This window comes from Mus pahari, chromosome X (assembly GCF_900095145.1).
Source record: "Mus pahari chromosome X, PAHARI_EIJ_v1.1, whole genome shotgun sequence".
Classification (NCBI taxonomy): Eukaryota; Metazoa; Chordata; class Mammalia; order Rodentia; family Muridae; genus Mus; species Mus pahari.
Window position 1 is genome coordinate 64,063,573 of NC_034613.1, and position 11,088 is coordinate 64,074,660.

The 11,088-nt window shown below is 46.6% G+C and overlaps 2 pseudogenes; both read right to left on the minus strand.

Annotated features, from left to right (window-relative positions):
• Positions 1-8,316: 8,316 nt before the first annotated feature.
• LOC110314061 lies at positions 8,317-8,784 on the minus strand (annotated as a pseudogene).
• Positions 8,785-9,422: 638 nt separating this feature from the next.
• Positions 9,423-10,798, minus strand: LOC110314018 (annotated as a pseudogene).
• Positions 10,799-11,088: the final 290 nt, after the last annotated feature.

Consider the following 11,088-nt stretch of genomic DNA (forward strand, 5'->3'; position numbering starts at 1 on the left):
TCCTCCTTAGAATAGGGAACAAAATACCCATGGAAGGAGTTACAGAGACAAAGTTTGGAGCCAAGATGGAAGGATGGACCATCCAGAGACTACCCCACCTGGGGATCCATCCCATAATCAGCCACCAAACACAGACACTATTGCATATGCCAGCAAGATTTTGCTGAAAGGACCCTGATATAGCTCTTTCTTGTGAGGCTATGCCAGTGCATGGCAAATACAGAAGTGGATGCTCATAGTCATCTATTGGATGGAACACAGGGAGGAATTAGAGAAAGTACCCAAGGAGCAGAAGGGGTCTGCAACCCTATAGGTGGAACAACAATATGAACTAACCAGTACCCCCAGAGCTAGTGTCTCTAACAGCATATGTAGCAGAAGATGGCCTAATCGGCCATCATTGGGAAGAGAGGCCCCTTGGTCTTGCAAACTTTATATGCCCCAGTACAGGGGAATACCAGGGCCAAGAAGGGCCAAGAAGTGGGAGTGGGTGGGCAGGGGAGCAGGGTGGGGGCAGAGTATAGGGGACTTTCGGGATAGCATTTGAAATGTAAATGAAGAAAATATCTAATAAAAAATTTTAAAAAATTCATTTGTATCCAAGGAGTTTCTGTTGCTCTGTATTAGTTTAGTATCCTCTTTATTTTCATATCAGAAGCAGTTTCAAAACTAGATCAAAATATATATGACATAAATCTTTCCAAGCACAGGCCAATAGAACAGGTCTGTGGTGAGTGAGAGAAAGAAATAATAGCAAAGGTAAGCCTGTATTTTCTTTCATGCTCAGAGTAATCCAAGCAAAACAAGGTGAATCACTCCTAGATAACTGACCAGAAAACTTCTAAAAACCAAAGAGAATGAACGTAAAATATCAATGAGAACAGCAGTGTGAATAGTGGCTGACTTCTACGTGAAAAGTTATAACATCTACCCTGGGTGGGGCAGTCTCTGGATGGTCCTTCCTTCAGTCTCAGCTCCAAACTTGGTCTCTTTAACTCGTTCCATGGGTATTTTGTTCCCCCTTCTAAGAAGGATCCCACCAGGGGATCCATCCCATAAACAACCGCCAAACCCAGACACTATGGCAGGTGCCAACAAGATTTTGCTGACAGGACCCTGATATAGCTGTCTCCTGTGAGGCTATGCCAGTGCCTGGCAAATACAGAAGTGGATGCTCACAGTTATCCATTAGATGGAACACAGGGTCCCCAATGAAGGAGCTAGAGAAAGTACACAAGGAGCTGAAGGGTTTTGCAGCCCCATAGGAAGAACAATATGAACTAACCAGTACCCCCAGAGCTCCCTGGGATGAAACCACCAATCAAAGAAAACACATGGTGGGACTCATGTCTCTAGCTGCGTATGTAGCAGAGTATAGCTTAGTCAGCCATCAATGGGAGGAGAGGCCCTTGGTCTTGCGAAGATTCTATACCCCAGTATAGGGAAATGCCAGGGCCAAGAAGTGGGAGTGGGCGGGTAGCAAGGGGAGGGGATAGGGGGATAGGGGATTTTCGGAGGGAAAACTAGGAAAGGGGATAGCATTTGAAATGTAAATGAGGAAAATATCTAATGAATATATTAAAATATTTATTGCTGATTTACAGTATAATAGAAAACAAAAATCTTTATTACTTAAAAAAATTATGACATATGGACCATATGGAGAGGTTAGGCATGGCCCCCCTGGTGAGGGATGGGGCTACCCACCCTTCTCAAAAAATTTTAACCTAGAATTGCTCCTGTCTAAAGGAAATACAGGGACAAAGAGTGGAACAGAGACTGAAGGAAAGGCCATCCAGAGACTGCCCTACCTGGGGATCCATCCCATATGCAGCCACCAAACCCAGTCACTATTGTGCTTGCTGACAGGAGCCTGATGTCTCCTGAAAGGCTCTGCCCCAGAGCCTAATACAGATGAAGATTCGCACAGCCAACCACAGGACTGAGCATGGGGACCCCAATGGAGGAGTTAGGGCAAGGACTGGAAGAGCTGAAGGGGTTTGCTACCCCATAGGAAGAACAACAATATCAACCAACCAGTACCCCCAGAGCTCCCAAGGACTAAACCACTAACCAAAGAGTACACATGGAGGGACTCATGGCTCCAGCCACATATGTAGCAGAGGATGGCCATCAGTGGGAGGGGAGGCCTTTGTCCCCATGAAGGCTTGATGCCCCAGTGTAGGTTGGTGAGACAGAAGGCTAAGATGGTGAGACAGGAGTGGGTAGGTGGGGGAGCACCCTCATAGAGGCAGGGGTAGGGGTGGAATAGGGGGTTTGCGGAGGGGAAACCGGGAAGGGGGATAACCTTTGGAATGTAAATAAATAAAATAACCAATAAAAATTTTTAAAAAGTTATAACACATTTGCATGATAGCTAATATACAACTTAGCTCTTCCCCAAATATCAATGACTCAGTACTGGCAGACCCTTTCTTTTTGAAACTGTCCTTAGGATAAGCATAATTTTGTGCTCAATATGTTTGCCTGGCATTTTTTTTAATCCAGAAAGACACCAATATGCCTTGAGATATTTTTTCTTTATATATACACAATGCCCTATCTGTTACTTTTTTATTACTACTCCCTACAGTTATGGGTATGCTTTCCTCCTCTTATTGTGAATTCAGGAATTTGGAATTGGGTAGAAAGACATTCCATATCTTTGTCAGGTCAGTGGCAAATTGTATATACAGTTACTTTTTGTATTAGCATGTCAGTTGTATTGCTTGTCATCAGAGACTCTTTTGTCATAAAATGATGTGTGTAAATTTTTACTTACCTATAAGTTACATACACAGAGAGAAGGGGGTCTAGGGAGAGAGAGAGAGAGAGAGAGAGAGAGAGAGAGAGAGAGAGAGAGAGAGAGAGAGAGAGAGTCTCCTGGATAATAGTTGGATTATGCTTTTTATTATAAACAAAGCTGGTTATTTCTTAAGCCTGCACAGGGGTAGAATGTTAGTGCCTATCCCGTAACAGTGCAGTAAGAATCAAATGAGCTCAGGCTTTCTCCTTCCCCAGAAACTGGGGCTAAGTGGTTTTGATGAAGATGAAGATACCCTTATATCTTTTATTTCTTTAAAACTGGCACTGATTTCTGATGTTCTCCTGGAAGACATTGCTTTTGCAATATTGTTTTACTTGGATGGGGTGGGGTGTTTTGGGATTAAACTCAAGACCTCTCACTTGTTAGTCAAGTTTTATACCATTGAGTTATATATCATTAGCCCTTCTATCTGTCTGTTCATGGCATCCATAACATATTCTTTTAAAATTAACATATACATTAATGGGTTTCATTATGGCCTTTTCATACACATTTTGTTTGTGTTGAAATTGTTCCCACTTTACTACTGCATCATCCTGCCTCCCTCATGATGGTCTCCATCCTCTCTCCAGTAGCTGCTCCTTTGCTTTTATGTCACATGTTTTCTAGTGCTCTTTTTTTTTCCTCCCTCCAGGAAGACTTCCTTTTCCTCTGAGTGTCTCTTCTTGATGACATGATCTACACACACACACACACACCTATGTATGAATAAATAAAGTATCTTTACATATATTTAAAAACTTTCAATTAGCCAATTTTTACATTTTCTTTTTTTAAGACAGGGTCTTCATAAGTTTCCCAGACTGGCCTAGAACTCACTATGTAGCCCAGGCAGATTTTCAGCTTGTGATCTTCTTGTATCAGCCTCTTTGAGTGAAGGAATCTCAGTCCTGCACTAATATGCCTATCTTTCAATAACCTTTAATGAGATTTGGCTAGTTATAGGCCTAGAGGCCAGGGCGGAAGGTAGGACAGATCCTGATGTGGAATGGAATTTGTGAAGTACAGGGATCTATCTGTATCATTTCCAAAAAGGATGCTGACAAGTTCCTTGGAAAATCTGTTTACTTAGAACATTCACAGCAATTCCTTCAGGCATCCCCATTCTAGGATTTCAACAGTGAGAACCACTGTTGGCTGAAATAATGCCAGACTTCCTTAACAATCAATCAGATGATCCCAATATTGGAGAAACAAGGATAAAATGAGAATGTTTAGGTTGGTACAGGAAAAAACAAAAAAGAGACACAATATCAACCTCTTAGTTCCTGAGAAAAGCGAAACAGGCTAGGATCATGACTAGATAGCTACAGACTTTACTGCCCTTGTTTTAAATTCACATTGGCATTCCTTGTCCTGTGGAGGTCCTGAGGCCAGCAAGGAGACCCTTGCTGAAAACTACAACCTCTACCATTGTCAAAGCTCTCACAAACTGACCTACATGAGCACCCTGAGTTCTAAGGAGACATCTGCCAGGAAGAATACCCAAGTGTGGGGTTATATCTCCCAGTAGGCTACCCATCTCTTTCTTTCTTACCTCAGTGTTGGTCTCTTAGGATACTTGTGTCGGAAAAGTAAAGTACATGCATTGAATATTCTGCAAGAGGCAAATGAGGGCCTTGTTGGTCAAAGCTCAGGCAAGTATTCAGACATTTCTATGCAATGCTGCTCTGTTCACTGGAAGAGCTTCTTTATCAAGCCCCTGGCCCTTGGCCTCCAGCCAGTGCAGAACATCTTCAGTCAAGGCCTTCAGCTGGTAGAACTACTCCCCAGTCAACTGGCTGTCTCAGCTATTCTGGAAACCCTGGAATGGAGTGAAATTCTATGCTCTAGGTAGGAGAGTGGACCACAAGAATGCAAGAATGAACTCAATCTCTTACCTCTCATTCTCATCTCTAGCTCTCCTTCAACCCCTCCTTTCCCCCTTCTCTCCATGTGTCCATGGCCGGCCTCTCCTTTTCTACCTTCTCTCTTTTTCTCTGCCTTTCTGCAATAAAGCTCTAAAACCATTTTTAAAAGTGCAAGAATGAGGGCTGGTGAGATGGCTCAGCGGGTAAGAGCACCCGACTGCTCTTCTGAAGGTCCTGAGTTCAAATCCCAGTCAACCACATGGTGGCTCACAACCATCCTATCACGAGATCTGACGTCCTCTTCTAGAGTGTCTGAAGACAGCTACAGTGTACTTACATATAATAAATAAATAAATCTTTTTTTAAAAAGTGCAAGAATGAGGTCAGCTCCACATTGTGCTACTTGGTCAGTGTCCTTGACAGAGGTCTCCAGAAAAACAAAGTACCAGTTCAGATTATTAACTGCTAAATTCCATGGAGAGCTGTTAAAGTCTTCCTTTATGACTGGATTGTACTTCTAGCAGGTTTTGCTCTGTGTAGATGGTTGTTCAGCTGGTGACCACTTGAAAGATCCCTTCAGATGTTACCTTTCTGGGGAGGAAATCTGCCTCATTCTTTTAGCTACTTTTTATATCTAATTTACAAAGGATCTGCTCTGTCTGAAGTCAGACACACTTATATCTTTGGCTAAAATAGTTCAGAGATCATATATCTGACCCATACTGCCTGTCACAGTTCTGGATAAAAACATGGGGATCTGATAGATGGCTCTTCCACGAGGTTTGCCCAAATGAATTTTCTCACAGTCACCACAGTGTCTCCATGGTTTGAATAACCAGGTGTTTAATAAAGGAGATCTTACAAACTTGCTCTCACTGTTTGCATGCAATACACTTTCTGCATTTAACTTTTTGGATTTCTAAGCAGCCTCTTCCCAAAATGTTTCTAGCCAACATGTTTAAATACTGAAAAGTTTTGTATTTATTCTTTTGGAATTGTCCTTGGGCCATATCTACACCACCGTAACCAGTGTTTTTGCTAAATCTTCTAGCCAGCGCAGCATTTTGTATCATCTCTCTTTACCGACCCCCCAATCTCTTCCAGTGAGCCAATTTTATTCATGATACAATATAGGACATCAGCGGAGAATTAATCTTCTATGAGAGGAAGCCTTCACTTTCTACTTATAATTGAAATGGGGAATGAAAGATATGTCTATATTTATTCAGCAAATATTAAACATGGATTGTATGCCAAACACTTAAGATTTATCATTGAACAAAACAAAGAAAAACTATTTTCTTTTAGCACATGTGGAATTTGTTGGGTTTATAAGCTTTTGTTGTTTTAAAGAGTTTACTTTTATTTTTACTTATTCTGTCATACAATACATTCTGACTACAGCCTCTCCTTTTTCCACTCCTCCTAGTCCCCCCCTCCCCTCTTCCCCAGATCCACTTCCTCCCATCTCCCCCCAGAAAAGACCAGGCATCTCAGATAGACTAACTGGATCTGGAACAAGAAGATACAATAGTACCAGGCACAAACCCTCACTTTAGGGCTGGATGAGGTAACCCAGTAGGAGGAAAAGGGACATAAAAGCAGGCAAAAGAGTTAGATATACTCCCCACTCAACACTGTCAGGAGTGCCCTCAAAACACCAAGCCAACAGCCATAACATATTTGCAGGGGACCTAGCATAAACCATTTAGACTCCTTGATTGTCCCTTCAGTCTCTGTGAGCCCTCACAAGACCTGTTTAGTTGATTCCACTGGTAGTGCTCTCCAGGTGTATTTGACCACTCTAGCTCCCACAATCCCTCCTCCCCAACTTCTTCTGGGTTCCCCTGAGCTCCAAGAGAAGGGAGCTGATGGAGACCTTCAACTTGGGTTCTTTCTCAACCTAATGTTTTTCTGGGGGTCTCTGCATTTTACCCCATCAGCTGTGGGAGGCAGCTGATGACAACTGGTCTAGGTACATCATTAGGGGTCATTTCATTGTTTTTCTTGTCTAGTTGTGTTTGATTCCACCCTAGGCCGCTGGGCTATCCAGCCTCCAGTTTCTGGTCATCCAGGTAGTGTCTGGCATGGGCTCCCTCTTGTGTTATTAGCCTCAAATTAGACCAGTCATTGGTTGGCAACTCCCATAAGTATTGCACCACCATTGCCCCAGAACATCTTTCAGGCAGGAGAGATTGTAGGCAAGGGTTTTGTAGCTGGGTTGGTGTCCCAGTACCACCACTGAAAATCTTGTCTGGTTACAGAAGATGGACGATTCAGGTTTTGTATCCTCCATTAATAGGAGTCCCTGCTAGGGTCACCCTCATAGATTCCAGGGAATTTCCTCTGCACTAAGTTTCTACATCTCCACCCCTCCCCCATGTTATCCAATTCCAGTTGTCTCTCCCCAAACTTTCTCCCTCCATTCCTACCCACACATGATCCCTCCTATGTCCATCCCTGTCTATTCCCATTCCACCCGAAAAATCTATTATATTTCCCCTTCTTAGAGAGATTCATACAACTGCCACCTCTCCAAAGACTTACTTGTTACTTAGCCTCTTTGGGACTGTGGATTATAGTTTGGTTATCATTTACTGAATACTTAGTACACTCTTTTTTTTTTTTTTCTTAAAAACAGAAGCTTTATTACAAGCCGGAACAAAGATACTGGCTCAAACAAAAGGCGGGTCAGGGAGCCCTCCAGCCCCTTCCTATCTACCTCCTAGGGCCACTCAGGGTGGCCTGGGGCTCTGAAGCCATCTCCCAGTTGCCCCTGGCACCCACCACTTCCCAGCTTTGTCTGGGACCCACTGGGCTCAGGAGCAAGGAAGGGACTCAGTAGTGACTTTCTATGTTATGATCCAAGGACTTCAGCCCACCTGAAAGGCCAAGGAGAAGGAGACTATTTTGATTAGAAACTACAGCTTCCAGCAGCAGGAGGCCACGCTGTAGGCTTCCGGACAACCCACACAGGCCTCCTGGTCCACTCTGCCCCTTCCTTCATTCCTGATTAGCAGAAACTCTCTGTGTCCTTGCCCCTAGCACTGGGGCCTATACTCAAAGCAGAACACCTGGGAGGGGGTGTGGCTTGCAGACTGGCAGCAGCTCCCTGAGCCACCACCCCACCCACCATGCCTAACCTCAGCCTGTTGGGGCAGGTCACAGCTGGGAGCCTGACCTGGGGGCTGGGTGGTAGCGTCTAAAGGGCTGGAGCGGGTGGTCTCTGTCTTGTGACTAACACAGCCTCCCACCCAGTCCCCCATACCTCAGGCTGCTTCTGAACCCAGGGCAATGGGGAAAGGGNACGGCCCAGGGGAGGACACGGGAGTCAGCTGTATCTGTACACCGCATGCATGAACACACCTGTGCGCATACACACAACCCCTCACAGCTAGATCTGCTGTAATANATGTATTAAACTACCTAACCTTCTGAAAACCCTTGACTTGGCACTAGACAGATAGTGTGACACATTAACTCCTATTTTTTTAAATGACAAAAATGTTTTCTATTTGTATTATCATAAAAATGTTTAAGTAAAAAAACGAAAGTAAAGGAGCAAAGGGGCCAGGATGACTTCAGAGTGACAAGATCATTCACGGTTCATGTCAGACATTCAGTCTTGGCTCGGGTGTAACGAAGTTGAAACAGGATTGCTATCATACAAAAGGTTCACTACAGCACGCTGTATGTACCTGTTCCAAGTCCACCCCCAGCCCCAATGCTTCCGACTCAATTACTTCCCAGCCTGTTGGGCCTGTCGACAGAGGAGCATGTAGATCTTCTCTTTGATCCAGTCTTTGTTATACGGCTGGTACGTCTGTGTATCAGCTCGGTAAACCAGACAGCTGAGGTCTGCCAGATCATCAATAAAATCAAACAACTGACTGATATCGTATGTGATGGAAGGGCTGTTGGGATTCATTCTCTTCAGATGTTCTTCATACATTTTACAAACACCTTCCATGCACTCATTCACAGACTCATAGTTAGCGTAAGTTCTGCCCTCTGGCCTCTTGGTAGGCTGTACCAGCAAAATGGTGTGAGACATCGCGCCAAACCTCTTGCTGCAGCCGCCGCTAACACCTCCGCTGCCGCACATGAGCTCAGCCACAATGCCGCCAACAGCCAATCCCGCGAGAGCCGCCGCTGGAAGTCGTCGGAAGTGCGACGCAAAAGCTAACTCCTATTTTTAAAAGGCTATGTAAAAAAGAAGTCTACAGAATTGTGCAAAATACCCAGCATTAATAAACCCGTTTCAAGTATTGCCAGCATGAGCTAACCCACCTACCTCTAGCCCTGAGCTGGAAGAGGGATTGGGGGGGTACACAGGAAAGGATCCTTTAGAGAGTCTCTGTGGGCAGGGGGAAAGCCAGGTCCCCATCTCTACTGTGTTGCCCAGGACTCTCAGATGCTGAGGTTCTAGGGGCCTGGATGGCTTGTTTGGCTTCCCCTGACATAGGCCACTTCCCACCCCTTGTTTGCTCTCTCTACTGGACCCCAGCTCCATATAACCCCTCCCAAAGAAACAACACAGTGGTTATCACAAATGGAATGTAGGAGCCCCCAAACACAGCAGTCCCAGAGAAGGTCCCCACCTGTCGCCTGTGGTTCAGAGCCAGCTACTCAGCAGGCCTTGGCTAACCAAGGTCCACAGCTACTCAGCAGGCCTTGGCTAACCAAGGTCCACGCATGCCTCCAGCTAGGAGGCCGCCATTCAGTTCATGCCCTCACGGCACAGGCAGTGACTTGGCATGGTCTCAGTGGCCTCCAGAGGCTGTGACTCTCCTCTCCTGCCACTGACTAGCTGGGGGACCTAAGGCCTTAACTGTGGGAACCTAGGTTTGGGGAGCAGAGGGCACAGCTATGGGACAGTTCAAAGAAAACCACACAGGGTGGGAAATAGGAAAAGACTGGAGTCTCTGGCAGCTCAGCTTCCCTCAGGTGGCATGGGGAGGGTCCCCGCATGTGTGAAGGACGGCAGGTGGCAAGCACTCAGTCACACTCAGGGGTGGCCTCCTACCATGCTGTTGTCTGGCCGGGTCATCACTTCTGATGGGCGAGGGCAACAGGGTATCAGACTGCACGAATCCTCGCCGGTCAATCAGGCTGGGAGGCACACAGAGCACAGCACAGCAGTTGGTGATAATATTTTTATGGCTGTAGGGGTTNACAGAGGCCTCNCCACCCCTCTTGCTGGACCAAGACCCTTTGATATCTTCATTAGTTGTCAGGTTGGAGGCCACGAGGTACGTGTGGAACCCTGAGAGGCCCAGGATGGACCAGATTGAGAAGAAGCAGATGACCAACTCCAGCACACTTGCTGGTGTCTTTTTCAGAGCTGAGAGGAAGTTGCTTCCTTGAGAAAGCGGGGTCAGGTGGGTGACCACGCAGGCGAAGATGAAGGCCGTCAGGAAGGAGAGGGAGAGAATAAACGCATAAAAAAAGCGGTAGTTCCATCTCCCCACACAGTTGTCCACCCAAGGACAGTGATGGTCAAACCTTTCCACACAGTCGTCGCAGACACTGCAGTGCGAGGTCCGGGACGACAGAAACATCTTACAGGTGAAGCAATACTTGAGTTTCACAGTCTGCCCGTTGATCATCACCTCCCGAGTCCGAGGGGGCGGTCGGTATGTGGAGCTGCCAGTGTTATCGATCTGCTTCTCCAGGGCAGCGGCCTCACAGATGGTGGCCCGGGGCAGGATGCCAGGGTCGGTGAAACTGGTCTGCAGGAGNCAGCTCNTGACNAANAAGAAGAGGATGGCAGCGATGATGGGAATGGCCAGGGTCAGTGTGCGGGCCAGGTAGGGACAGTCGAAGACGAAGAAGAGGATGGTGGTGCTGAGGATGAGCAGCAGCGTGAGCGCGAAGACGCCGCCACGGCTGGCCAGCATGAGCGGGCCTCCGCAGTAGAAGCGGTTGCAGCCCGGGAACACCTCCCACTTACGCCAACACCTCCCACTTACGCCAGCCGGCGGCCCAGGCTCCCGCTGCCGGTGCCGCTGCCGCTCCAGCGCGGCGCACCAGGCACGAGCCCGGGACTTGGAGCAGGGGGCGCGGCGGGGCAGGGGCGACGCGCCCCGGGGCTTATCTGCTGGTACTCGCAGTCCTTCATGCGGCCGACCGCAGGCCTTGGCTCCGCGCCCGGCCGCTCCGGGACCCGGTCGAGCAGCGGCGCTGGCGGGCGGGCCTAGTACACTCTTATAAGTGAGTGTATAGCATGTTTGTTTATCTGGGTTTGGGTTACGTCACTTGGGATGATTTTTTTTCTAGTTCCATCTATTTGCCTGCAAAGTTCATGATGTTATATTTTTAACAACTGAGTAATACTCCATTGTGTAAATGTACCATACTTTTTTCTATCCATTCTTTGATTGAGGGACATCTAGGTTGTTTCCAGTTTCT